Source organism: Nelusetta ayraudi, unplaced genomic scaffold (genome assembly GCF_046127955.1).
Source record: "Nelusetta ayraudi isolate G7.1 ecotype Tasmania unplaced genomic scaffold, CSIRO-AGI_Nayr_v1 ptg000021l, whole genome shotgun sequence".
NCBI classification, from domain to species: Eukaryota; Metazoa; Chordata; class Actinopteri; order Tetraodontiformes; family Monacanthidae; genus Nelusetta; species Nelusetta ayraudi.
In genome coordinates, this window is record NW_027466071.1 from 5,295,001 (window position 1) to 5,320,938 (window position 25,938).

The window sequence follows — 25,938 nt, forward strand, 5'->3', positions numbered from 1 at the left end:
TATCCCCATAACCACTGGCATCAGTACCGATAAAAATAATCATAAACAAATGAGAAAAAAAAAATATATATATATATATAATTATAATTATATATATCTATATATGTATAATTTATGTACATAAATGATTTGGTCATACATTTTTTGCAATTCATAGTCATTCCCAACAGACATAACAGACACAAAAATTCAATGCACCACACGTGGTTCAGACACAGCTTGCCTGTGATTGTACATTTGGCCAGTAGGTGGTTTCGTGTGCACATGAAGCTTTGAGAAATGAAGCGTTTCTCGAACCAGTTGGCTCAAGTGGTCCAATGCCTCAAGAGGCTTCACCTCACCATCACTACTTTGAACATCAGTTGGGAAGATACAAGCATAAAATGACAGGAGGCGATGGGCGGACAGCCTTGATGTTACAGTTACTTTCTTGTATTGCAGACTTTTTTGTACATGGATTATTGTGTGCGGTGAATCGAAACTGCACAGAACTCTTAATTGAATTAACTCACATTATCCAACGCCTAAGTTTCTTTTTTGATTGTTTTAGGATTTGCAGTAGTTTATTTTAAGCAGCTGCTGATCGCCTTCATTGACTTGATCAACAAACATAATGTAAGTATTGTAACACTTCAGTGAAATGTCGGAATCGCAGGGTATTGTTCACAAGCTTCGTTTCTTCTTGACACCACAGCATGAGAGATTGGAACAGGCTCAAAAGCGTCTCAACCACACACACACCCAAAACAGTCCACAACCTTCCTTTTTCTGAGGTTCCGCCTCCACCCCAGTCCCTCCTCCAACCCCCGGCTGACACCCTGATTGACACGATCTGTCAGCCAAGCGTTAGACAGAAGGACCAATAGTGGCAGACGGACAGCTGCTGGTTCGTAGTCATAAAGTTACCGGACGCTACAGTATTATGCGATGCAAGACTATCAGGACCCAAAAAGAAGCAGCTCGTTAAATGTTTGGGTGGTTCTTAAAAGAGCCTTTGATTCAACGTTAGATGAAGACGCTTAACCTCCGAAGCTGTACAGAGTGCGACCCTGTGCTCAGTGTATGTGACGGCGTCGTGGATCACATTCTCCAAGAACACCTTGAGAACACCATGGGTCTCCTCGTAGATCAGCCCAGAGATACGCTTCACTCCACCGCGGCGAGCCAGACGGCGGATAGCGGGTTTAGTGATTCCCTGGATGTTGTCGCGGAGAACTTTGCGATGACGCTTGGCTCCTCCTTTTCCGAGCCCCTTCCCTCCTTTGCCTCGACCACTCATCTCGACTGAATACTGTTCACTACAAGAACCGGATGAGCGCTACTGAACTGAACTGAACTGAATTCGTGAGCCTGGAGGGACAGCTCAGGGCTTCTGCCCTTTTTTCCTTTTCCATCGTAGGTGGAGCTTGGTGATGGGCGGATAGAGGGGTCGGAGGGGTGGGATAGTGGTAGGAGGTGGACGCGCATGACGTTTGAGGGCCAAGGCAGGCGGTACGGAGGAAGAAGAAAAGGGGGAGGAGGTAGAGATATAGAGGCGAGGAAGAGAGAAAAGACAGAGGAAAGAGAGAGAGAGAGAGAGAGAGAGACAGAGAGCCTGGTGGAGTTACATTTACAACATTTCACTTACATTTTCAGTCAATTTCACCTACAGTTTCAAAAAACTTCATAATCAGAATGAGACATCTCCAAACATCGCTAATTTGGAGTTGTTAATTATTGAACTATTTGGATGGAAAATTGCAATGGTTCCAACTGACCAGTGAGTGTGTATCTGTGTCTGCAAAACTTTGCCATGCTATCTCTTTTATTTTATACGGAAGCGCATTGCTGCCACCCTAGGAAAAAAAAAAAAAAACAGGGCTCAGTATCATGTTATAACGTGATAGTTTCACGTTTTTACGTGATACTTTCACATTATAACGTGATACTTTCACATTTTAGCGTAAAAGTATCACGTTAAAACGTGAAACTATCACGTTTTAATGTAAAAATGTTCACGTTTTGACGTGATAATTTTCGCGTTTTTACGTCATAATGTTCACATAATTTCACAATGAATCTAAACTAAATGGAGTGAGGCAAACGGAGGCACCATGTATCGTCTGCATGATTTGATTAAACTATTTTAAACTTGGTTTGATGAGATCTTCAATTTATTAAGCACCATCGAGGAAATTAACATAAGTTTGTGTACTTTGAGGAGGATTTTGAGATGTATGTGTTGGAACTGGCAGCTCGTCCATAGTTGGAGGGAAATACTTGATACCGTTTCTTTCTTTAATAACTTTTCTTTATTATATATATCACATGAATACTTTCGTGGACAGAGCTCTTCTTTCACGGCATCGAAACATCCCATAATACAACAGAGAACAACAAAACGCGCTCATACACCTTATTGGTGTTAATGGATCATGTGACCCCCACTGGCTGATTAACTTCAAAATAAAATCATAAAACAAAATAATATGAGAACATACAAAATCCAACAGTATGGGATTGCATCGTAGGAAGAATGAATCCGACCCGATTGAAGTTGCGTCGTTTTCTCATTGATCAGCTGGAGGGGCACGGAAGGCTCCATGGGTACAAGTTAAACTGCATCCTAATTTTCACGTTATCATGTGAAAATGATCACGTAAAAACGTGAAATTATCACGTAAAAACGTGAAACTATCACGTTATAACGTGATACTGAGCCCTGTTTTTTTTCTAGGGTGGCAGCAACACGCTTCCATAATTTTATGACTGTGTTGTTCTGAAGGAGACAGGACAGACAATGTAGGGCCCTGCCACTGGGAGCACTGCTGGGGAGAGGGCTGAGAGGGAGCAGACCAGTGCTGTGTCTCAATTCAGGTTCTGCACCCTTGAGACAGAGTGTCCTCCGTCTGAAGGAAGCATTCTTAGAGTTCTCAGCCTAGAAGGACGGACCAAACCCCGCCTCCCCGGTAACCACTCGGGACGGTCTAGCCTTCGGCGTATTTCCTCGTTTCGTCACAGCCATTCCCTCCGGCTGGCCAACCCCAGAAGTGAAGTTTTTATAGTATCAAGCTAACCATTGGTTCGCCATCTAACGATGCCGTTGGATGATCAAATAAATAAAATCCTACATTAAAAACTGGATACTTTATGTGAAACTTCAATATTTAGATTTATATGTTGTGTCTTAACCAGTACATGCCGCTAATTTCATCTGGTCGCATCAAGGACGCAGAACCTGAATTGAGACACAGCACAGGTGTGCTGAGTGTTCCGCTCCACTGAGAGGAGGTTGCTGGTAAATGCATGTGTCACGGTGTGCGTCCAGAGAAAAGTGAGTTTCGCTTTATATAAACAGTTTGACTATAACTTGATACTAATAACTTGGGTTCATTTATGCCATGTTATGGTCCACCATGTTGTTTACTGCGTTGAGTTCTTGAGCCTTGGTTTGGTTGTTTGCTGATTTGTTTACTGTCCTTTTTTCCAGAACCACACACACACACACGCACACGCACACACACACACACGTATATATATGCTTCACCAACTCAAATCAAAGATTAAAGGAAAGCAATTTAAATCAACCTTTGAGCCATTCGTGGGAGACTTTTAGAGGCATTCTGACTGGTGCCACTCTGCTATTCATATAATTAGACAACCAGCACTTAGTATCTAGTGAGCTTCTGTAACAGTGGTCATGTTGCCTTTCTCTTTTATTTGCTCCTATTTATGTTCTATTGAAGAAAGCAGCCTGTACGCATTATCCAGGATAAGTTTCACCTGGATTGATGAATCCGTGCCAGCTCATCCTGGCTTGGTTTTGGTGCAACCGATAAAGTCTGGACACTCGTGTTTTGGATTGGTTGAACTCTTCTCTCAGCAACTCACAGAACTTTGTTTTTGATCCGAGATATTGGAATACTACTTTTGGTGCCTTCTGTTCAAATGACCCTGACAATTGGATGTTGTGGTTTAAACAGGTCATACCAAAGACTACAAAAATGAGACCAAACATCTACAAAATATCTATACTTAATGTTATTTGTGAACTCCTCTCGTGCGTGATGATACAGCGGCTCCGGGGTGTTGGCATTTAAGGTGTTCGTGCATCACTGTCGTAGCCAAACTTTAGAAACTTTGAGTCAGAGTTATCGAGCCTTGTCTTCTGTCCGGCCTGTCATAATTTGTTCCTTTTTCTTCTTTGTTCCTTGTCGAATGTAAACAATGTGTGACACTAACCTCAGCACTCAGTCGGCCGGAGTGCGATTTAATCTTTCAGAAACTTACAACAACAACACGACACGCCAACGCTTATATTTTCGCTATATAATATATATATTGATGAGTTTTCGTTGACTTAATTGATCATGTTGACTAATTGTTGCAGCCCGAGTGCACTTTGAATGGAGTAATGCAATAACCCGATTAGAGTGGATTTGAATGCACCGTTTGATGCAAAACATTGTGAGGCTTTTTAGCTCGTGGCTTGCGCACAAAATGGACCAGAGGCAGAAACAATCGCTGCACGGCGGGAATGGGCCGCGGAAGTGCGCGCCGCTTCAAGTCTGGCGTGAACGACGAGAATCGTTCCTCGAATAGCCGCGGAACGATTCTACAGCCAAAAGTGCCCAACAACTAAGAACACTGGCCACCGCCAAGCTCCTGAATTCTGTAGCTCTTCATCTACGCGATCTCAGCGCGATGACGTCAGCAGACATGCAGCGGTGAAGGGGGGGCAGCTCGCCGGCGGGAGTGACACCCCGCTGGGTTTGGTCCGTGGAGAAGGGAGAAGGGACTAAATGCCGATCGATTGCGCGATGTCCTGCATCCAAAAACATGGTGACAACACACTAATTTTAGTAGAGAAGAGGTTTGTGTTTAGAAAAGCATTTGAAATAAAGAGAATACACAAAGCCGTCTCCAAAAATATCTTCATGTACACGGAAATGCTGGAAAAGTACTTATGCCAGGCCTTATGTGGCACTGTGGTTTTATTCCCTATAGACGGAAGAAGAAGAAGACCTGGAGCCCGGTGTATTTACAGAAGTAGCAGCTTGCTAACATAGCAAGACGGCAAAGAACACACAAAAATAGACAGCAAAGAACGCACGAAAATAGACGACAAAGTTGAACTTCCACTTCGAGTTACTTGCTTACTACCTCCGCAAACGTCAATCACCTGATGTTTAATTTCCAACGGAATACTTATACTTCCTAATATTTTTATTGCTGCATTGCCTTTCTCCCCAAACTCATGCCAAGAAAGAAACAATTGCAAAATTTCCCACAGCCTTGAGTCTCCGTCACCCTCTTAAAGAGGCAGTATAATGCCAATTTTAAATGTCAAAAAGGGCCCTGCGATGAACTGGCGACTTGTCCAGGGTGTCACCCTGCCTTCGCCCCAAGAAAGCTGGGATAATCTCCAGCAGACCCCCGTGACCCTGAATAGGAATAAGCGGGTATAGAAGATGAATGAATGGATGAATGTCAAAAAGGGTTTTGTGGCTCCCAGTGTATTTCACCATTGTCATCCTCATCATCTCCATCAAAAAGGGAAAGAATAAGAAAGACTGGTCTGGGGGGAAAATGAGTCAAATGAGCCGTCAAGCAGATACTGTCCTACCAAACTGCCAGCCTTCTCCACAAAGGTTTCTTCATGGACCTCTTCCAGTACCGAGTGGAGAAGGCCAGGCCCCCACCCACCGTCAAACAATGCTTCAAATGTCAACGGTTTGATCATATATCCACCAACTGCACCAACCCAGTCGTCTGCCTCAGATATGGAGAAAATCATCATCACAAAAACTGCACAAAACAAAAAAGAGAAGCCAGATGTGCCAACTGTGCTGGTGAACACTCTGCTGCCTCCAAATCCTTCCCAGTCTACCTCTCACACACAACCGCACCAGCAAGAAAACCATCACCACCCACCAGCCAGCCAGTCATTTCCAACCCCCCCTCCGGCCAGCATCAACGACAACAACTTCACCCACTTACGAGACGACCTCAGAAAACTCACCTTGGACGAAGAGAAAACAGAAGAAGTCAACAGGAGCATCGGGAAACACACACAACTCAATGTATGAACCAACATTTTCATCAGGAGCAATATATCTGTCTACCCAACTACTAATCTTCATAATGGCCTCCACCACATTCTTACACATAAACATCAGAAGAATACGAGCAAACAAACAAGAACTCATTCAACTACTCCAAGGAAAAGACATCTCCATAGCCTCCATAAATGAAACACTCCTCTCATAAACCTCACAAATACACATCCCTGGCTACAACATCATCAGCAAAGAACGACAGACAGGACATAGACGAGGAGTAGCAATCCTGATAGGCAAAGACATTGAATACCGTCAAATGGATTACAACCTCTCATCAGAACAACTTAAAGGAAATGAATAAGTCACAATCAAAATTAAAGCTCCAAGCAGCATTGGCGGGACGGAGCCTCTGTGGCCGCCGCCGACCCCCGACCTCTGCCGACGCCTGCAATTGACCCCCGTTCCCTGCCGACGCCCGGCGACATCTGCTGACTCTGGGAGACGTCTAATTAATCAGAAGCCTGTGTATGCAAATGATGCAGATTTTTCGAGAGGGGTCTGGCTGCAGGACCTGCACTGTTAGGACCCACTTGCACTGAGAGGTCCGCCTGCACTGTCAGGACCGGAAATTTACATAATTACAACAGTAGGGGGCAATAATGAGCTTGTTTGGCTAGATGCCAACCGCTGTAAAACAAAAAACAAAAAAAAGAAAAGACCACGAGGTAAGTAAAAGTCGTGTCAACTTTTTTGTTTTGTTTTGTTTTTTACCGTACGAAGAAAAGCATTTTTATAAAAATGAATTTGTCCCATTTCAGTAATTTTAGTGGCACTGCAGCAATCATTCATTCATTCATCCATTCTGTAGAGGCTAAGCCTACTGCTTAAAGTCCCTGAGATGCTTGCTAGATAGGCACCTGTTTGACGCCTTTGCTATAATCCACATCGTTGATATCCACAAAGATGACGAGACTCGTATATCTTGCATAGACGAGTTTATTGCAGCCCACCGTGGCCCAACGTCAACTCCTTCAACATAGCTCGACGATGCAAACACAACGCTTTGAGTAGCAACGCGATCAGAAACTGCTCCACCCATCAGGCAACCTCTAACACCTGTACTGTTACACGTGATGGCAGAGAATAACTCTTACACATTCATTCATTCATCTTCTGTACCCGCTTATTCGTATTCAGGGTCACGGGGGTCTGCTGGAGCCTATCCCAGCTGTCATAGGGCGAAGGCAGGGTGACACCCTGGACAAGTCGCCAGTTCATCGCAGGGTTACATAGAAACAAACAACCGTTCACATTCACCTGCATACCTAGGGACAATTTAAAATTTCAAAATTGTGGAACTTTGTAACATATCAAACAACTGTGCTACAAATTTGCAATTAAAACATGAATGCAGCCCAGATACTAAAAACACATTTATACAGTTAACATTTAATCAGGCACAATTTAAACACTTACCGTCGTGAAGGCTTCACTCTTTAGCAGCTGTTTAGCGGCTAATCCAGCTTCGTACGGACCCAGTGCGGGCTGAGTTACGGCCGCAAGGCGGACCGAAGGTCCCTGGACGTTTTTTGTGCCTTCCGTGTCCCCGGAAATATATTTTACTTTGTGTACTGACCGTGTTTTTGTTTTGTATTTTTGCGAGACATTTTAATAGGGCTTAGAATGATTTCGTTTCATACTGTTGACTTGTATCAAAACACTGTCCGAGCAGAGAAAATATGGACGCTGAAACGATCACTTCAGTCATAGAGTGGTTTATTATTAGACAAGAATATCTGCACAACTTACGTCCACACCAAGCACAAAGCAGGAAGAGCTCTATACAACTGATGTTACCATGCTGGCAGCGTGAACATCGCTATAAGGAGTGAAACTTGCAAGTCAAAATTGCTGCCTCTTCAGTTTCGCTGCCAGCGAACACAACACACATAACAAGCAGAGCACGGAGTTAGCGGTGGTGGCTAACAGTTCATCAACACGATTCAGCGGTTGTACGTTGCAAGTAGTCTTAAAACTAATGTTGCTTGAGGTCACAATACACTCACAAATACATGTTTTCAAATATTGCCATGGCTGACTATTCTCTTGTCGTTCACTGGCCGAGTCGAGCCCGTCTCACTCCCGTTGCCGACCGGACGAGAGGGGTCTGGCTGCAGACCGGTGTTCCATCGCATCCGCATTAGGCTGAACAAACCTCCAACATTTTCTCTGTTCGTTCCACTCCAACGGTTGTGGTCCTTGGTGCTTCGGTAGTGGCTCGGTATGTTTTATTTTTATATTTTTTAATTTCCCTGACACCAAAAAAAACATTTTCTTGGAGCAGCGCATTGCGGAATCACTTCCGGGGCAGAGCGGGGGAGGGCGGAACCAGTCCGAGAGTGTGCCGGAGCCTGGCCATGAAAGGAGCTCCGGCACACCGTGGCGTCACGCCGTGCCCAGTGTTGAAAAAATCTCCGTGAACTGAGCGTTTAGAACCATGCCCAACAATTTGCAGGGCTCACGTCCAAACGCATGAACGTCATTATTTAACTATATCGAGATCGTTTGACGATAGGGTTCAACATTGTAACAGTTTTTAAAGATCAGAAAAGTGGAAAAGCATCATAGGTCCCCTTTAACATTTTCTAAATTTTGTGTCAGACGTTAATTCATTCCACAACTGACACTCTAATGTCATCTGTGTAGTTGTCCTTCTATTCTCATGCTAGTTGCCAGACTTGCATATCTTGGATTTGCCTAAAGTTGCCTGGCTCCGGCCATTGCTCCACAGCATGTGTAATTTTAATTGTTTTATCCTTTTAACCTATTAATATAGCCATGGAAAGAGGTTTGCCCATTGGAGCAAGGTATCTAAAGCCCTTCTGGCAGGTGAGGTGCCACCAGTTTTTTCGGCTGAAGCGCAAGTTGGACGACATGACCAAGGTCAGTTTGCAGTAATTTTATTTTTCTCAATCTTTATAAGTTCTTTTCAGTTTTCAATCCCAGTAAATGGTTTGAGAATTACTTTGCTTGTATTAAATGCTCAATATTAATTGTTTAGGCTCAGGATAATAAATGTCAGGAAGAGACAACTGAAGAAGAGGTAGGCTTGATCTCTAGATCCATGTTGTTAAGTTTTCTAAGATGACCTTTCAGGTTATGAGAAGATGATTTTTTTTTCTCCTTTAGATCCTTTAGAATTTTGCAGCAATGTGAACAAGCAGCAGAATGGATTCAAGCGAATAAAGAGTTGTTCACAGGAAGGGTGGACATCCCTGAGATTTTAAACATGGATGGCGCGCCAAAAGAGGAGGCTTCACAGGAAATGACAAAACTGTTCAATGACTCTTTTGAGCCGAATGAAACGGACACAGAATTGATCCTGGTGCCTTTCAAATTTGTATTTCAAAATAAAGAAGACATGTGGCTCTTTTGTGAAGAAATAATGGACAAGAGAGGGTACTTGGCATACTGTGAGTGTGAAGAAGTACAGCAGGAAAGAAATGCCAGAAAAAAGACCCCGACTTTGTGTTGGCTTTATTTTGTATCAATTTTTTTTATTAATATTTTCTTTTATTTGTTTCGTAGGCAAACATTCTGCTGCTGCTGCTGCCACAACCACCCCTCCTGTCCTCAACCCCACACGCCAACAACCCTTGGGCCCTCTCCCACTAGAGTGACATTGATTCCTCAAATTGGGGATTGTTGTGGAATAAAAATAAAACGCTTAACAAAATTCTCAGAGTGAGAAATCTTTTATATATATTAAAGTTCTAAAGCACAAACACAAGAACAGCAAAGCGGTCAGAAAGTTACCGTATTTTCCGCACTATAAGGCGCACCGCATTATAAGGCGCACCTTCAATGAATGACATATTTTAAAACTTTTTCCATATATAAGGCGCACCGCATTATAAGGCGCATTAAGCGAAACAAAAGAATCAGAGATAAGTCCGTCAGACTTTATTAACTGCGTTCACAGTAACTCTAAAACTTGTTTGTAACAAATAAAAAAACAGAATGATACCGCTAGAAATATGTTACCAACGCGAGTTGAAATCCACCGGAGGTTCTCTACCACGGTTCGGAAGGTCTTCGATTACGTTCCATCAGTGCTTGATTCTACAGCACCGCCGGACTCCTGAACACTGTCTCACTTCATCTACACGATAGAGCGACCGCGTTGACGCTCTGCTCACACTCCAGCACCCTCCCACACAGGACGCGTTTTACGAGCAGAGCGGCTCGATCGGTTCACGCGAGGATTGCAAGATCGCGCGACAACCCAGGTAGTTTTCGCGTGTTTTTAAAGAAAACAACAATGAAACAAAACATCGATACTTCCAGACACTGTTGGGACAGTGTCTCGAAGTATCGATGTGTGTAAAAAAGAAAAAAAATAATAACGCGAACTGCTGGCATCATGCAAAATGCAGGTATTTAAAGTATAGATGCATTTTGTTCAGTAGAGATTCAAAGTGAAATCGTTTTTTGTTTGACGGCCGACCTGAACGGCGTTGAAGCCGATGCGTCACGTTGATGTTTCACAGTAAAGTACAGCACATATAAATACAAAATCCAGCACATTGTGTGTTATGATGAAAATCAACCGGATCCACCGTGTTTTTACACTATTGATTTCCTGTCGGAACGATCCCACCTGCTACAATTGACGCAGGAGGGACGCAGCAAGCGTCAAAGAATAAATTCTGGCGTTCTTTTCCATCGGGTCGCGTTTTACTGCTTCTGGGACGCTTCTGAAACGCGGCCGCTCTGCGCCTGGTGTAAACCTGCTCATTGACTTTAGTGGCCGCGTTTCACTGCGTCGACGCGGACGCTCTGCTGACGCTCTGCAAACGCTTCTGGTGTAAAACAGGGGTTATGTATTACTCCGCGATAGCCGTAATGCTGCGAGCAGTGCGGCTGTGTAATTTCCCTAAGTCGTACTACGGTAAAACACTTTGACAGAGCGTTTTGTGAAAGTCTGACCAATTCTAGACACAGGCTACATCGGCCTCGTTCTTTGCCCTCTTTGTGAAGACACTAAGAGATACCAAGTTGTTGCAGGTGGGAGAAGTAAAGCTGAAAAACAAGACCATAACTCATGGAAGTACATGAAGACGAGATAGTAACTCACATCATGAGCTGCAACTTTTCACTAGTATAGAAAAAAGGAAAACTAAAGACGGGGCAGTCATTACAGTAATTTTAGATATAAATTCTGGACACATTTTATTAAACAAACAAAATCTGACAATCATACTGTAAGAGCCACATTTGATTTGGCCAGTGGAAGTAGCATACACAAAGCCAGAGGGAAATTTAGCCCAAGAATGGCTTTCTTATGATAACCACCTTCTCTAAATGTTTTGCATAAAGCCTATGTTAAAAAACAGTTTTCTGCTTAACGTTAGATGAAATCACTCCATGTTTTTTCTTTGTCATCATTCCAAGAGCCAATCGGTTGCAATTAGCTTTAGACCAATCTATGTTGATAATTTCAGTAAAAATTAACACGAGCACATAAAATAAAAAAGGAAAATTACACACACACAAACACATATGTGTTTTATACATATATATACATATATATACTGTGTATATATATATATATATATACATACATATATATGTGTATATATATATATATATATATATATACATATATATATATATATATATATATATATATATATATATATATACATACATACATACATACATACATATATATATATATATATATATATATATATATATATATATATATATATATATATATATATATATATACATATGTGTGTGTGTGTTTACGTACTCTGTTGTAAAACTTTTTAATTTATAAAACATTTTAATTTGAAAGGCTTTAAATCAACTTTCGGTCCAAAAGCGTTTTAATTTGAAAGGCTTTAAATCAACTTCTGGTCCTGACAGTGTAGGCGGACCTCTCAGTGCAGGTGGGTCTTGACAGTGCAGGTCTGCAGCCAGACGCTCTTGGTTAACTCACCTGTGACAAAGCGAGTGAAACTCTGGCAAAGTTGTTTGGTCTGAGTTTTCGAGTTTTCCCATAATCCCACCATTGTTGGATGGTGGGGAAATTGGGTCTGCTCTCTCTGTGGGATAACCAAAAAAATTTAAAAGCAGTTTTAAAAGCCTGGTCATTTAAAAGAGCTGTATTAAAATGCCAATAGGCGCTACTTAAATGAATGTTCTGAATAAAAATGGAACAAGACACAATACAATGATCGCTAAAACCATCAGGCTCGATTAAACACCCTTTAAAAATATTTAAAAGGTGATTAAAACAGTAAAGATGATCAAGTATGGCTCCATGTGTACCGTCGTTGGTTTTGATTTAAAACCCTCCAAAGGTCAGACAGCTCGTGATTTTTAATGAGCTGTCTGAGCCTGTGAGATGACCTAGGGTGCTTCTCAGGATGATTTCTTTGAAGCCTGCATTTGAATGCCATAAAATCATCACGACAGGTTTTAAGAACATCATCTAGCTTATTTAAAAATATAAGTCTCTCCAACCCTCACGTTGGAGCGTAGACATTTAAAAAAGCTAATTTTACATTCTCATAAAAAGCTATAAACTTTAACACACTAAAAGAATAAAAAATAAAATCCCAATCCCACCACTGACGGTCTAAAATTATTATTCTCTCTTATGTGCTTTAAATTAGTTATACCTTTATCTGCCCAATGTGTGAAGTTAAGTACTTTTTTGTTTTGTAGTATATCAGGATTGTTCCAGATGGGTATACGACCGCACGGGAGAAGGGAAGAACCTGTGATTTTCAGAAATTCCATCCAAGCCGTCAGAGAATGACTTATATTAACATTTTTTATGCAACTGTGGTGCTTAATTGATGTGCTGATAAATGGCAAGTCTACTAACTGAATATCACCACAATAGGCTTGTTCTATGACATGCCAAGATACATCATTTGGGCTAGGGATAAAAGTTTGGTAATTCTAGTCCCCCAGCATCTTTTGCTTTTTCAAGCATCTTCAGACTGATACAGGGTGGTTTGTTTTTCCATAGAAACATTGCGATGTTTGAATTTAGGATTTTAAACCACTGAGCAGGGGGTTGATGTGGAATCATCGAGAAAAAGTAGAAAGGTAAAACCATTATTTTTACTGTCGCAACTTTCTCTAAAAGAGATATAGGTAGGTTTCTCCATCGAATTAGATCGTTTTCTATTTTCTTAATAGAGGGATGAAATTGAGTTCGCCCTTCGACAGCTGGGATAGGCTCCAGCAGACCCCCGTGACCCTGAATAGGAATAAGCGGGTATAGAAGATGAATGATGAATGAAATTGAGTTGTATTAAGTCGGATAGGTTGGGAGAGAAATTGATACCTAAATATCGTATGTTACCAGCTTGCAGTGGTGCTCGATAGGTTCGTTTAAATTTACAATTAAGCAGTAGAGGTGTGGATTTTGCCCAATTTATTGAATAGTCCGAAATACAAGAGAAATTGTCAATAAGAGTGATAACTTCAGCAAGTGAGGATTGTGTATTTCGAAGAAATAATAATACTACGTCATCGGCATAGAGGCTTATTTTATGGTCAGATTTTGAAATTTGGACATCTCTTCTTCTCATTCTCATTTTGCCGAATTGCAGCTGCCAGAGGTTCACTGAACATTGCAAATGGTGAAGGGGAGATGGGGAAGCCCTGTTTGGTGCCTCATTGCAGATTAAACCTTTGAGAGATCTGGCTATTCGTTCTGAGACGCACGGAGAGCTATATAGTGTCCGTATCCAGGATATAAACGAATTTCCGAAACCAAATGTAAACATTTAAATAATATGAATACCGAACAATATTGTATTTGCATTGTAGTAATTTGTCAAAATTTTAAATGACGAACTGGGACATTGATTAGCAGAACACAAAACATTTTAATAGAACATAAAGAAATGTGTGAACTCATTGAAATTTTGAACAAAAAAGAATGTCTAATCTAAATGTTGACATGAAAAGAACTATATACACGTCAATGAACTATATACATCTAAGCGCAGCCCCCCTCTACCCTTAGACCCTCGCACTGGGTGAGGAAAAACTTAAAAAAAAAAAAAACCTTAAAAGGGAAAAAAGAAGAAACCTCTGAGAGAGCCGCAGAGGAGGGATCCTTCTCCCTAGGACGGGTGGCCTTGCAATGGGGGTTACAATTAAATTTAAATATAAAAAAATAGACAAAGTATATACGTTTAAATATTTACAAATGTTTAAAATCAGGAAGTATAAAAAGTCTATATACAAAAGCAGTTCATTTTTATTTCTCGAAGGACATGATGTTCCTGGATGTTGCTGGCTGAAACAACATCCATGTCCTCCAAAGGTCCATTTATATACCAGACGTGACCCTCCAGGATGTTGCTGGCTGACACAACATTGACTTAGACTTAGACTTTCTTTATTGTCATCATGAAGAAAAACACGGCAGTGGTTCAATTCACAACGAAATGTCGTTGCCCAGTTCCAGAAATACAGTACTAACTAAAATCTATATACAAGCTGAGATAAGTACAGGGATATAAAAATATGGGAAATATGGGAAAATCTGGAGGTAGAATGTTGGTGGTACATAAATAAATAGAGTAATGTACATTATCAACAGTATAAACAGCGTAAACAGCGACGTGTGGAGTATAAACAATATGAACAGTATGAACAGAGTATACAGAATAACAGTGACCAAGTGGAGGGGTGTGTATGTATGTAAGCTGTACATGTGCAGATAGTGCTGGAATAGTGCTCTGATGCTGGTGACAGTGTAGACACTGGCAGCAGGGAGGTGGGGAGTTAACTGGCGTTTAACAATCTGATGGCCCGGGGGAAGTAACTGTTTGTGAATCTGGTTGTTCTGCAGCGGATGCTGCAGAACCTTCTGCCAGATGCCAGACGGGAGAACAGTCCATGGTTAGGGTGAGTGGGGTCAGACAGGATCCGCTTGGCTTTAGATAGGCAACGGCTGTCTGCAGTGTCTTTGATGGCAGGGAGCGGGGACCTGATGATCTTCTCCGCTGTCCTCACCACCCTCTGCAGAGGATTCCAGTGCACAGCTCTGCAGCTACCACACCACATCCTTTTCCATGAGCAGTCCATTTTGGTGGACAAGAGGTGAGCCTCCTGGATGTTGCTGGTGGAAACAGCATTTGTGTCCCAAAGCGGTCCATTTTTGTTGTAGGGAAAAAGTGGTGTTCTTCAATGTCGCTGGCTGAGACGATATTACCTGGCAACTGTTCAGTTTTTTCGTTCTTCTGGACAGCGTCTCTCACCAGGCCAACTTGAAAAGAAAGCACATAAATAATAATAAATAAACTACATACATAACTGCTATAAAAGATTAAGCTACAAGGCTAGTAGCTACAAGAGGATGTACAAGCGACACACAAAAGTGTACAATCTAAACAATAAACGGTACAAGCTAAGCATGATGATCTACGATTTATGCATGACAAGATACACTTTTTCTTACGGGGAAAAAAACTCATGGCACCGTGAAAATACAACTCGTACCACGCTATTGAACTCATGATGCGTGATTTATTTTCCACTTGAAAAGACAAGAGACAACAAGCACCCCCAAGATTCATTACTAATATTAACAACAACAGCAGTTTGCACTGGGCAGACAGGCGTGTAGCTCTATTTGGCTATTCAGACAAGGACTTCTTGTTTGACTCCTTTGCCAAACGCACCCAATCAAAGTCGTCTTCGAAGCAGCTTTCCAAGTCCACAATGTCGTCAACCAACATCTCTGTATCAGTGATTTCACACTGATCACTTTGAAGTTTCAATGAACACAGAATTCCTTCATGATCACTGAAGTATGTGGGAATCACTGCACATTCGACATCAAACTGTGTTGTCCTCACATTGATGTGGTCAATTAGTGTCCCCTTCTCTGTGGTTTCCTGTGTTACGTGTTGGTGAAATCCGTTTGCCTCCATGAATTTGCCAATTGTCGATCCTTTGAGGATGTTTTCATTGAAATCGCCCTTGACGATTGTTGTGCTGCCAAGTGGATGTAGCCACGAGGTCTCCAGGTTTTGTCTAAAGAGGGAAATTGGATAGCATGGTGGGCGATAAATTACTGCCATGACGGCGCTATATTTTTGGCACAGACACACCACACATTCCAGATTCAGATTGGGTGTCTGCAGAACTTCAACATCCAATCAGTGTGAAGTGTAAAGTCCTACGCCACCATGCTCTTGTCCCTGGAGCGCTACCAATTTGGGATGAGTGCTGGTGTAACATGAACCACGAGGACGGCTGTGAAAAGAGTCGCCTTCGATTTGGACACGGTCTGATGAAGAGTGTGCCACGTCTCTGTGACAGCAATACAGGTAGGCTGCAAATGCTGTGTGCAAGGCACCAAATCCAAAAGGCGGCGGCTCAAGTTTTGAATGTTCATCATGAACACTGACATAATGATCCTGTCCTCCTCAGCCTTTGGTTTCTCTTCCAGAAACGCAGGCATGCTGGCGATGCTCTCCTTAATGGTGTCCTTGCAGTAAATAGCCTTCTCTTTGAAGTCCTGGATGATCAGTCCTGACAATGCTCTAACGCGGCTTAAGGCTACGTATGCTTGCCCAGGTGCAAAGACCTTGTTCAATGAAACCACTGCCTCATTCACTGTCAACCCCTGTACCTTGTGTACAGTACTGGCCCAAGCCAATCGGAGTGGAAACTGTCGTCGGACTCCTCCTCGCGGGGTTGCCTTTTCATCCTCAGGATCAATGGCAGTAGAATCTCTGCATTCTACTGCTGCATGTGTACGTTTCTTTCTCCTCTCTGAGCCCACGCTGGCGTCGTCAAAACAAACATAGACAGCAGCTGGGAAAGCTAGGTTGTCCCTAAACTCCAAGAACGTCACTGTGCCACATGCTCCATTGACCAGACCGTCTTCTACATCCAGGTTCTTCACCAGCATAACGTGTGCGTCGGGTGCCAAGGACAAACTCTCGGGCAAACACATTTCCTTTGTGTTTGCATGATCTCCAGCCAATCTATGCATCCTGCGTCCTTTCTGGGTCGCGATATAATCCTGAGCTTGAATGGTAACAAACTGTTGCAGATTGTGCTCAAGAACTTGCTTGTTGGTTGGAAAAATGTGCAACGCTGGTGTCTTTTCACCCGTCTCACGCGCCTTCAAATTCTGTATGTCGCTAGGCAACATGGGGGTCGTTCGGGAACGCACTCTCATACGGTTGAGCAGTTCGGCAAAAACAGGGTCTGTCTGTCTGACAATCTTTGTCAGCTCAACAATGCTAAAGTGACACCACAGATCAACACCAAGCTGAGACTTGTACAGAGGCGTCCCTTTAACAGGAGGCAACTGGTAAAAGTCCCCCACGGTGATGACGGTCACGTTGCCGAATGGTGAGAAGTCACCAGTCTGTTTGATCTGCCTTAACCTGCCATGAACAAGAGCCAAGACTGTGTGATCAACCATGTTGATTGAATCAATGACGACAATTTGGAGGTCCCTAAATTTGACACGGAGGGTGTTTAGTTTGTACTCACCCAGAGAGGTGTAAGGCAAAGTAGCCCTTGTGCTGATCGAGAATGTATGGTGAATTGTTGCTGCGTTCAAATTGTACACAGCGATTCCTGTTGGCGCAGTTAACAAAACGGAAATGTTGTCTGGTTGATCGCATAGTGTTGCCAGCAGCCTCTCTGCCTCACACTGAATGGCCCTGATCAAGTGACTCTTTCCTGTCCCTGCACCACTAGTCACAAACACATGCATAGGTGGAGGGTTTTTGCCCATCCCCTTCTGCATGCACCAATCCCTGACCCTGTAAAAAAAACAGCCAGCTGAGGTCATTCAGAGACCTGATCAATGCCAACCTTCAGCGCAAGTCATTGTGGCCCTGTTCTTCTCAAATTTGGCAGTAGGTTTGTCGCCAGCCAAATTTGGAATGTTTTCAAGCCCTTCCTGTAATTGCTCCTCAGCAATTTCCTCTTCCTCTTGCTGCTTCCTCTCTGCTACGCTCTCAAAGTGTTCCACCTGCTGTTCAGGACACAGGTCACCCCAAGCTTCGTTGTCACCCAAGATGCGCGCGAGTTCCTGGGCTTTCTCCAACCGTGGAGCGTCCACCTCAAATTTGGCCCTGTTGGCATCAACGACGGACTTGATGTCGCGCACGGATCCGTCACTAAACAACAACATTCCCTCTCTATAAAATAGTGCGTACGACATTTAAATTGACCTGCATGTAGCGAACAACAGCAAAGTCAGTTCTTATTCTGCGCAAAACAAATCCCATGTCCCATTTCAAAGCTATTCTATTTGCGGAATGCTCGTGTTTGCTCAGGACAGGATATTCGGAGGTAAACGTCACAATGCACATGTCGTCAAACACCCCACCATCTGGCCTGTTTTTGTACCTGTCCACTATGCTAGTCATCCACATGCCTGTCTTCATTCAACGAACACACGGATCAGCAGCACAACACAAGAAAATTCTCTGATCCAACACATTCAGACACATTTCTGCTTGTCATTAAGGCCAGACAGGACAAGGGTTGGGGGCTCACCCTGACTGAAGTCTGAACTCAGTCAGGTGAGCCAACTCCCCCCCAGGTCATCAGAGTCCTCAGGTGAGGTCAACAACAAAGAGGTGAGAAAACTTTAAACATATAATCAACAAAAAAAATTCAGCTTCCATGCATATTAAAAGAAAATTCTACAAATATGGTAATCAACCTCCCCTCTATCTTATACTGATTTAAGTGCAAATTCCATATAAAATAAAGCTGTTGAAACTGAGTTAAAACTTAAAAACAAATAATTAATCTTTGATGTTTTGTAAAATATTCCACAAATATGGGAATTAAATCAAATCAGGCAATATCGTTTTGTTTTTGTTTTTTATTTTTTTAAAAACTAGACCAATATAGATACACAACCGTTCACATTACCTGGCCAGTAAAAGTCAACTTAAGTGAAATACCTAAAGCTAGGATCACCCAACAGTGGAAACTGCTTATGGTGATCACGTGCGAGACTGTCTTTCTGTCGGGGCGTCGTAGAGCATCGTGGAACGTCGTACATGCAAAATCGCTGGTCGTCAGTAATGTCACACTACACATTTGTCGTTCCCAACGCACATAATTGGGCCTGATGCTGGAAATGTGTCGGCCATGACGAAACTGTGTCAAAATCAGTGTAAATCATGTAGTGTGATCCTGGCATGAGGTGTTTTAGTTTAACCATTATCCCTTTTTGACGAGTCCATTAGCTGCCACAAAACTGCTCCTTTTACTCATTACATGCATTCCAAGAATATCAAGCCATTGTTTTATGTAAATCGGGTGGCTGTTATGTTTACCATTTTATTATACTCAGGAAAGTACTTTTTAAAGCTCAGATAAGGTTTAAAAGGTTGAGCTGAATACATATGAACCTAACCCAATCATTTTCATATAGTTTTAATTCCCAATATCTGAGATCTCATCCTCTATGCAAGGTCTCTTTTGAGTAGAGGAGGTCACAGCAGTCATCTAATAATGGTATAAAAAAAAACAGTGAGTGAGGCATCAGTGTTGAAAGAGAAGACAAGATGAAAGCAGGCAACTATCTGCAAAACTATCTGTTAGTATACACTAATCAAATACAACTATACGCAACCGTTAACATCCCCTTCTCCCTCCCTCCCTCCTTCATCATCCCCCCCGCGATCCCAACCCCGCACCATTGATCCTTCCTCCCTCCCTCGAGAACAACAGGAAAGACAAGTCAATAAAATCAAAATAGATAGAATAGAAGACTGCAGATTGAATTATGTGTACTTCTAACACATATATGTTTAAAATGAACAGAATCCTTAGACACATAACATCATCTTCCCTGCCTGGGATCCTTTTTTTCTGTGGATCAATGTCAGAAATTGATGTGGTTCTTTCCCCTATGAAAGATAATTATAGTCAAACTAAGTTCTATGCAGAACAAAAGTGGCAATTATTGAATAAACTATCTTGATTCAGGACAGGACTAAACTGTGTCAGCTGCAGTGCATACATACCACTAACAGAAACGTTCATGGTGTTGAGGTTCTTTCCCTTTAAGGCCCCATGTGCCTTGCTCCATCGCAAACAGTAGATTACTTATCTTGGCGATTTGAAAGGTTTTGTCTGTCTGTCTGTAGAAGTGCCTATGGACTCGGATGTCATGACCCATAAACCTAGCGACTTGTTCAAACTCTTGTTCATTTAGATTCAGAAGCTGACAGAGTATCAACTTGTTTCCTTAATCTGGATGATCTCAGGAGCTCAGGGTTCTCTGTTTTACTATCATCAGCATATTTTCTCAGGCAGTCACACCCGCAGATGTTGGTCAGTGAACCAGGTCTGGCAAAGAAAAGAGGGTTTTCACTATGTATGCCAGCTTCATCCCTCCTGTTTAGTAACAGGTCAATTGACGCCTTTATTCTCTCTGTAAAGAACAATGGTACCTTCCTATCTCTTTTTCCTCTGACCTCTATGCGCGTCAGGAGCTTGCTGAGCTCTTTTTCTAGGGTGGGGGAAGGTTCATTAATATCTTTGTTTATCAAACTTGTGCTTGCTGTCTTCTAGATGTCAAGAGACAAGTGATGCTTCTCCTTCACGCCGTTGATTGAAGATGATGGCCTGTGCCAGAACCGTCCTGGGCTTGACAATACAACTGGCCCAGTGGCCTGGGCGTACTTTAAAAATGGTCAGGGCCACCAGAACGCTCCAACCACTGGCCCGGTGGGGCCAGTAAGAAATTATGCCCTTAAAAAATAACAAGTAAAAAAAATCTTACTAATTAATTCTGTGAAATCGTCTCGATAACTACTGCTAACACGTTACGTGATCCCGATCAGAGACAGCCAGCGCTGTTCTCTTCGTGGGACGTAAACACATTGCGCTTGCTCCCACAGAACGCCTCCTTGCCCGGCTTCATGTCAACGCCGAAACCGATGATTTTTTGGAAACGCTGACATCACTGCTCTAAAGCCCACCCCCCACCTTCCAATCTGAGTGGACACTGACACTGTACGTCGCTGTTAGAATTATTTCGATTTATATATATTTTTTAATATTTATTATTATACAATTATTTTTTTTAAAAAAACCTTCCGAACACCACGAGCGACCCAATGAGGGAACAAGACCTTGGACCCAACAAAGCACTCATCAACCCTGCCCCACCAACAGCAGAGTTCAAGCAGAAAGAGCCTAGTCTGAAGGAGGTTGAAGAGGTCATCCAGGCAGCCCGCTCAACTTCTTCCCCTGGTCCCAGCGGAGTACCTTACCTTGCCTCCAAGCGCTGCCCAGGTCTTCTCAAGCACCTGTGGAAGATCTTGAAAGCGATCTGGCGTAGAGGAAGAGTTGCCGATCAGTGGAAGTGCGCAGAGGGAGTTTGGATCCCCAAGGAGGAGGACTCGAAAAACATCAATCAGTTTCGGACAATCTCGCTTCTGAGTGTGGAAGGGAAGGTGTTTTTCAGCATCGTCTCTCGAAGGCTGACCGAGTTTCTACTGAAGAACGATTACATCGACACTTCAGTGCAGAAGGGTGGGATTCCTGGAGCTCCCGGCTGTCTAGAGCACACTGGTATTGTCACTCAACTCATCAGAGAGGCCCATGAGAACAGAGGTTACTTGGCTGTGTTGTGGTTGGACTTGACTAATGCCTACAGGTCCATCCCACACAAGTGAGTTGAGTTAGCACTACACCTCCATCATGTTCCTAGCAAGATCAAGGACTTGATCCTGGATTATTACAATAACTTCAGGCTCAGGGTCTCTTCTGGATCAGTCACGTCAGACTGGCATCGCCTTGAGAAGGGAATAATAACAGGCTGTACTATCTCTGTTATCCTTTTTGCTCTGGCGATGAACATGGTGGTTAAGGCCGCGGAGGCGGAATGCAGAGGGCCTCTATCTAAATCAGGTGTTCGACAGCCTCCTATAAGAGCCTATATGGATGACCTCACCATCACCACAATATCAGTCCCAGGGAGTAGGTGGATCTTGCAGGGATTGGAGAGACTCATGACATGGGCGAGGATGAGTTTCAAGCACTCCAAGTCAAGGACCATGGTACTGAAGAGGGGGAAGGTGGTGGACAAATTCCGGTTTTCAATCTCAGGAATAGCAATCCCATCCATCACGGAGCAACCTGTCAAGAGCTTGGGGAAGCTCTTTGACGCTACCTTGAAAGACTCTGCTGCCATCCAGAAGTCTACCGAAGAGCTAGGAGGGTGGCTCACAAAAGTGGACAAGTCCGGCCTGCCTGGCAGATTCAAAGCTTGGATCTACCAGCATTCCATCTTGCCCAGAGTCTTGTGGCCTCTCCTTGTGTATGCAGTCCCAATAACAACTGTGGAATTGCTTAAAGGAAGACCAGTAGCTTTCTGCGGAGATGGCTGGGTCTCCCTCGCAGCCAGCGCAACCCTGTATGGGTCAAGCAACACCTTGAAGCTACCGTTCAGTGGGCTTACTGAAGAATTTAAGGTGGTACGCACAAGAGAAGCCCTATAGTACAGGGATTCCAAAGACTGCAAGGTCTCATCAGCTGGGATCGAAGTGAGGACAGGAAGGAAGTGGAAGGCAGCCAAGGCAGTGGAGGTGGCAGAGTCCCGTCTAAGGCAAAAGGCACTGGTGGGGGTCGTGACGATCGGAAGAGCAGGCTTGGGATACTTTCCAAAGACCCAAGTTAGCCAGGCCCAGGGCAGAGACAGACACCAGCTACTCAAGGAAGAGGTCCGAGCCGGCCTGGAAGAAGAGCGAGTGGGCAGAGCATTGGGACTCCGGCAGCAGGGAGCATGGACTAGGTGGGAGGGAGGGCACGTTGTAGCATAAAGTCACCTGGTCTAACATCATGCAGGCAGACTTCCACCGCGTCCGGTTCCTGGAGCAGGCAGTGTACGATGCCCTCCCCAGCCCAGCAAACCTCTGTTGTGGAAAAGAGCGAAGATGCCGATGCAGGAATGCTGGGATAATAAGTAATTTAATGAACAAACAATAAAAAATGGATCGGAGCTCCGAGGCACAAAACACAGTAAAAATGGGAGTGCGAGTGCATGTGCAAAGAGGGAAGGAGGAAGAAGGTCTTTTATACAGTGGACCGGGAGGGGAAGAGATAAGGAAAGAACAGGGAGGAGAACAGAGAGAGACAAACCAACGACTATACGATAGTTGACCGATTTCACAGCTCATATCCTGTACAGGGAGAGGATGAGCACATCCGTGGCAGGCCATAAAAGAAAGTGAAATACGATGCGTATATGTTAACCTAGGATTGTAACAGTTTACACGTGCTACTAGTGATCATACAATATAAACCAAGATAAAGAATAACACAAGAATACTTTTCCATTACACCTCCAGGTGTGGGGAAAGAGTGAGACACCTTCATGCCCCCTTTGCTCCGGAAGAGGCTCCTTAGAACATCTCCTCAGCAGCTGCCCAAAGGCTCATGGTCGCTACCGTTGGCGTCATGATCAGGTGCTCAAGGTAGTGGCTGAGACTATAGCCTCAGCCATCTGCAGCTGCAAAAAACATCGCTCTCCAAAGAAGGCAATCCCCTTCATCAAAGCAGGAGAGAGACCCTGGGAAGGTCCACCGAAAACAACAGGCCTCCTCCACACAGCTTCTGATTGGAACCTGCTCGTCGACCTGGGAAAACAGCTGAGGTTCCCCCAGCACATAGCTGCAACATCACTCCGGCACGACATGATCATTACCTCTGAGGCTTCGAAACACCTGATCATGCTGGAGCTTACAGTTCCCTGGGAAGAAAGGATCGAAGAAGCCAACGAGAGGAAACGATCTAAGTACCAGGAATTAGTGGAGGAGTGCCGGGGCAGGGGCTGGAGGACATTATATGAGCCCATAGAGGTTGGCTGCAGAGGCTTTGCAGGACGCTATCTCTGCAAAGCACTCAGCCGTTTGGGTGTTTCAGGGGCGGCCAAGAAGAGAGCCATCCAGTCCGCAAGTGAAGCTGCAGAGAAAGCCACAAGGTGGTTGTGGCTGAAAAGGGCAGATCCGTGGGTTGCTACTGGGACGCAAGTCGGGACTTGATCACCCAGGCTGGGTCGCCTGGTGGGAGGGTATCTGATGTTGCAAGACCCGAAATACCCGATGAGCCCAGGAATCACATCACTGATGATACGGTCCCAGTGCATCCATGAGATGTTGCTTTAAAGTAATAATTAATTAACAATAAAGACCTCCTGTATAAGCTCGTGTCCATATAAACTGTGGAGAGGGCTGTTTTGAGCTGGTGGCAGTCAGGGCCCAGAAGTAGACGACCAGGTTATACTGCCTGGGTATCAGGAGGGGGGACCCAAAAATCAGCCAGGAGATGGAGGAAAAATTTATTTTACTTGAGTAATGCACTGTAGGAATAAATGTATTTGCACTTTTGATTCATGTATTTGCACCTTTTTGCTGAATTTTTGTAAACCTACCTCAAGAAATAAATGTTATTAAATCAAATTGTTCTTTTTCACTATTATGTGGATTGATACCTGATGTTGACCTGGGCCAGTGGTTACAATAGACAGAATCCGATTTTGACAGCAGCAGATGGTGTCCCGTCCGCATTTTTTGCCAGGACTAAACTCTGTAGCCTTCCTCGCCACACTGATTACAAACTGAAACCTTGATAGTGCACACAAGTCTTCCAAGCCCTTTATAGACGCGTCCATGCTTTTAGCTACCAACGTGAAGCGGCCAAGTTCTCTCATTCTCTGTGAAATGTATTGGTGTCTTGGCTTCACGCGCCCATGTTTTGCAAAAAGTGCTTCAACATACCTGCAAATCAAAGAATCTGTCCTGATGTGAAAAGATACATCATCTTGCCACATGTTATTGTTGACATACAGTGGAGGAAGCCGCAATCGGAAGGAGGCATGAAGCACAACTTTGTACTTTTCTGCTTTTATTTGTTTTATATGCTGTACAAGATTTTTTCCTTCCACACAACGATTGATGTTTCCATAATTCCTTTTTGACAAACATCCCAAAACAATAGGTGCAAGGCAAATAATTGTCAACACAGGGATTGCAAGATGGCTGCTTGCACATAACAAGTTGTCCCCTCCCTTTCCCAGGACTTTGGTGTTGTGCTTGAAATCTCCTTTATTACGGAGTTGATCCAGAAGAACCTGTCTGTCTTTTGATTTGACCGGAAAGCTAAAGGCATATGCTACGTCCTTTATTTCGATGTTTTCTCTCCAGATGCCTCGCTATCTTTGAGTGTGGCTTTCCACAATAGACAGTAGTGCCTTTTGTTTTCCATCCTCCCTTTTTGTGCATGTTTTTATGGTTACATTTTATTCTTTATTACCTTATCTTTTCTCATAAGTTCTGGGGCTTTAGTTTTTTTTATTTTGCACTTGCCTGTTGATCTTTGTCTTCTCCTGAATCGGCATGTAGACCCCTTCAAGGTCTTCATCACTGGATATATGCAGGATATTAACATCCTCATCACTGCATGATGATTCAGTCTGAGGTGGGATGTACTCTGTGTCTGATCCCGCAAGGCAGGAAAATTCAGATTCATGGCACTCACGCTCCAACTTCTCGCAACTGTCCAACTGTAAGCAAAACGCATACATGTCAGAGAAAGTCTTGCTGTTTAACTTTTTTTTTTAGTTAATAATAAGAGATTTAAAAGGTGTCACTTGTTTGAATGTTACAATCACTCATAATGTAGTCATCCTCATGCATTTTTAATAAACATGCAGTTACTTTGTAAGTGTCTTTGTAATGATGTTTATGTCAACAGGTAATCAAATCAGTCTTTATTAGTATACATATTTTTTGTCTTTAATACATGCCTAGGACAGCTATACAGGTGCTGGTCATATTATTAGACTATCATGAAAAAG

The 25,938-nt window shown here is 43.3% G+C and overlaps 2 long non-coding RNA genes across 2 annotated transcripts in view; one reads left to right on the forward strand and one right to left on the reverse strand.

The window, feature by feature from the left end:
* Window positions 1-25,938, reverse strand: part of LOC142889198 (uncharacterized) — a 265,120-nt gene that overhangs the window by 103,100 nt on the left and 136,082 nt on the right. The gene's annotated exons all lie outside the window — the stretch shown is intronic.
* Window positions 5,403-25,938, forward strand: part of LOC142889180 (uncharacterized) — a 42,829-nt gene continuing 22,293 nt past the window's right edge. The window contains exon 1 of the long non-coding RNA XR_012926804.1: window positions 5,403-5,478. This is a non-coding gene — a long non-coding RNA (uncharacterized LOC142889180). The remainder of the gene's footprint in view (window positions 5,479-25,938) is intronic.